This window comes from Salminus brasiliensis, chromosome 2, assembly GCF_030463535.1.
Source record: "Salminus brasiliensis chromosome 2, fSalBra1.hap2, whole genome shotgun sequence".
Lineage (NCBI taxonomy): Eukaryota > Metazoa > Chordata > Actinopteri > Characiformes > Bryconidae > Salminus > Salminus brasiliensis.
This window is the reverse complement of record NC_132879.1, coordinates 10,449,559-10,454,105: the sequence shown is the minus strand read 5'-3', so window position 1 is coordinate 10,454,105 and position 4,547 is coordinate 10,449,559.

Here is a 4,547-nt window from a genome sequence, read left to right as displayed (position 1 = left end):
TGTGTGTGGAGCTCTTCTGTGTGTGTGTGAGTGTGTGTGTGTGTGTGTGTGTGTGTGTGTGTTATTTCTTCTCCAATCTGTCTCCACCCTTACGGCTGCAGGTACGTCTTTTCTTTTCCCACCCGTTTAGCGACAAGTCCCGCCCTCCCCCGCGTTCTATTGGCGGGCAAGCACGTCAGTACGATTTACGGGCCAATCCGAGCGCAGACTCAGGCCACGGCTAGCCAGCCCCACCGCAAGACCTGCCTGAATGCGGGTGGGGAAAATAATTAAGTCTTTAAGCAACCAAATCTGGAGGGCTTTATCGAGTGATCTGGCTTTTACAGTTTAACCAAAATATGAAATAATTCAAATTAGAAGGAAAAAGATCATTATCCGGGCAGCACGTGTTTATTTACTCAGTAAAATGAACACTAATATAAAAATAATACTAATAACAATCCAAAAAAATAGTGATGGTTTGTCACGGTGTCTATTAAAATATCACCTAACTTCTCCTCATGGAGTCTAGAATTATTTATAGTGATCATTCAACACCTGGTTTGGTAAATCAGGGCTTTTTGATGGTAAATCATGTGAGCTACGTCCACATTGTGCTTGCTGGACTGGGGGGGGGGGCGTCCAGGAGACCCCTGGAGGAACCAAGCTCTGTTCTTCAGACTATCTCACAAGATCTCACCTACTTTCTTCAGAAACTCTTGTCACTTTTACTGGATTTATGTTTACCTGCATCTGTTCTAATGGAGATTTTACAGTAAAATGCTCTTATTGCTGAGATAGATGCTTTTAAGTAATTTGCTTACACCTCTAAAACCTCTGGACAGTACTGTATATACTGTAAATATAAATTAACATGTAAATTAGGTCAAAAACTGAGATAAAACAAAGAATTATTGGTAATTAGCTGATTTAACTGTAATAAACTCTAATATGCCTTAACCCTATTCTGAATGACCGGCAATTAGCCAAGTGCACAGCAGGTGTAAACCAATACACACAAGCCTGGCAGCCAAACCTACACTCACTGAGGACTTTATTCTATTCCAATTTATTTATATAGCGCTTAATGCAACGAATGTTGTCACAAAGTTGGTGTACCAGATACCAGAGCCTCTTTTGAGCAAGCCAGTGGCGACAGTGGCAAGGGAAAAAACCCTCAGATTGGCAGGGAGAAACCCTGAGAGGAACCAAGACTCAACTGGGGCACCAGATAGCACAATAAAACCAAAATGAATTAAAAGAAAAATGGCAAATGTGCAATCAAACCCTTAAAAATGATCTAATATTCGTATAAAATAATCTAATCAGCCTATTGGGTGGTAGCAATGCAAAGATTTACATTTACGGCATTTAGCTGACGCTCTTATCCAGAGCGACTTACTGGGTAACTCGTATTACACAGGTGGGCCAATGTAGTGTTACGAGTCTTGCCCAGGGACTCTTATTGGTGTAGTGCAGCATACGGTCACCAAAACTGGAAATCGAACCCTGGTCTCCCACATGGTGTAATAGCTCACTGGCAGATAGTGGTTTTATCTGTTGCTCAACACCAAACACTCATGAAGACACAGATCAGCAGCTTCAGCTCATGTTCATCATCCATCAGAATGGGGGAAAAATATAATCTCTGATTCTGAGCATGGCCTGATTGTTGGTGTCAGACAGTAGGACAGTAGGCAGTAAGACACACATATATGGTAGGGTCAGACTATAGCACCTAAAGCATGAATCCACTCAGTCTGCCTTGTGTCAACAGTCCAGGCAGGTGGAGGAGGTGGTGTAATGGCATGGTCCCTGTTTTCTCAGCACACTTTGGGCCCATTAATAGCAATCAGTCGTCGCTTGAATGCTGCAGACTATTTTGGTATTGTTGCTGGCCAGGTGCATCCCTCCCTGAGCACAATTGGCCCATCTTCTAACAGCTGTTTCCAGCATGATAATTGTACCATATCGAGTACAGTGTGCTTCACTGGACTTCCCAGTCACCAGGTCTGAGTCCAGTAGAACACGTTTGGGATGTGGTAGAGAGGGAGATTCACAGCGTGAACGTTCTCCTGAAGAATCTGCAGGAATCGATGCTCAGTGTATCATCTGTTTCTCTGGAGAAATACAAAGCAGAAGTCCTGTTCCTGGATTACAGTGATTGAACACACACACACACACTTTCTGTCTCTCTCTTGGCATTGCTGTGCAATGATTAACTCAGGCCTGCATTAGAAAGAAGCCCGATGCGACGTCAGGGTTTCGGTTATTAGCATTCGAGTGTATTGTCCATTGCATCACTTACAGCCATCTGAACCACTCTTACAGTGAACTTGGTTTACATTATTTAATACTGTCAGTAAAACCACTCTCAGGATTAATGCTGCGCTCCATTTACCTCAGATGTGGAAGCTGGGAATGATGTTAAGTTAGCTAAAGTCTTCGGAGTTTAACACAACCGGTTTGATGACCCTGATTACTGGTGTTTTATGGCAAAGCGAACCAATAATATATATATTATACTTTTTTGTTTGCAATGAATTGAGTGTGCATTCCAATCCAGTGTATTTGTACAGCACTTTTTACAACTGCCATTGCCACAAAGCAAAGCCAAAGGCAATAGTGGCTAAGAAAAACTCACTCAGGGCTGGAAGAAGTTGTAGTAAGGAACTAGTTGAAGTTTACTGAGGTTCCTGCTGGAACATCCTGACAATAGTGCATTGCAATAGTATAGAGGCAATGGGGACATGTACTCATTTTTCTGCATCATGCAGGGATAAGGCCTTTTTACGTTGGCAATGTTCCAAAGATATAGAAAAGCTGTCCTAGCTCTCCACATACCATAGAAACATGTCCACATGCAGACGTTGGACTTTAATGTGTATATGACTGATTTATTGGGACCCAAATGGATGTGAGGTGCAGCCAGTTCAAATTTCCATCTTGGAACAACATAGTTTCACTCAACTAAAGTTTACATACAGTTGTTGTAGACATGAATGTCAAGGCACATAACTTCTTTTTCTGGGGCAGAACGAGTTACAGCATTTACATTTACATTTACATTTAAGGCATTTAGCAGACGCTCTTCTCCAGAGCGACTTACAAAAGTGCTTTGCTCTTTACCAAGAAAAACCTCAGCTAGTTAGAATAGACTAATAATTCAAAGATACCTCTGAGTTTGGACACTACTAAACACAAGTCAGTAAAGTGACCACTCTGCTATTCACCCAAGTACTCTCGGAAGAGGAGGGTCTTCAGTCTGCGTTTGAAGACAGTGAGCGACTCTACCGTTCGGACACCCAGGGGAAGCTCGTTCCACCACTTTGGTGCAGGACAGAAAAAAGCCTGGACGCACGCTGGACGCATGCTCAGGGGCTTTTCTGCTGGTAAACAAAGAAGCAGAACTACCTGAGAATTCTTTAGTATGGACCTGGTACAGCCATACTATGTATTGTGTACTATGTGCATGGTACCTGGACACCATATGTGTCCGTGTACCATACACATTTTTTCGATACGGTTGATAGGGTTGATAGGGTTGTGTCAATGTTTACCCCCAGACCCCCAGACCGTCGGACGGTCAAATTCCTGACCTTAACCCTATCGAAAATATGTGTATGGTACATGGACACATCAGACGACGGTCTGGGGGTAAACATTGACACAACTGGACTCAAATTCCTGACCTCAACCCTATCGAAAATATGTGTACTGTGTTTAAAGGACATGGCTGTACCAGGAATCCATCCATCCATCTTCCTAACCTCTTCTTCATGGTTAGGGCTGCGGTGGGTTCGGAGGCTATCCAGAATGATTGGGCACAAGGCAGGAAAAAAAAACCCTGGACAGGGCACCAGGAATGCAACGCATTAATTGATCTTTACCAATTCTGCCAAGACGAGTGATCAAACATCCAACCAAAATTCATCCAGAAGCTTGATGATAGCTACCAAAAACATCTTGCTAAGAGACATTTAACCAAAATATTAGGTGTGAAGTATGTGTAGTTTTGATATATCCTGTATGCCTTATTGTGGTGGTCTTAGTGCCATGATCTATCTACTGTCTCCTGCATTTAAGAGTGGATGAATAACTCTGGAGCTGGCCTTTGCTGGGGCGTTTTGGCTCCAAGGGCTTTAGAAGGCAGAGTGTTGTTTGTCAAGCTGTAAAAGCTGTTTCCTTGCCTCTTGCCTTCTGCTGCCCTGTTTTATGCTAAAAGCTTCTTCATGGGCACTGACTCTGAGTCGCCTTGGCTTTGCTGAACATACCACACACCATAGAACATTGATGGCCGGTTTCCAAACTGGAGATTAAGCTCAGTAAGCTTAGAAAATCTTTTTGGCATGACTTATCAATTTTGAAATAAGACAAATCAACAGCTGTATTGTATTTAAAATGCATACTATTTTTCATACTATTTGACTCATTTTGGTAATATTCCGCAGAACCTCAAACCACAAAAACACAAGAAGTTCTCGATCACTGGGACGAACCATTTAACAAGGTAAAGAACATCATCCCTCCTGTGAGGAAGCTGGATTCTTCTGTTTCAAGCACATTGT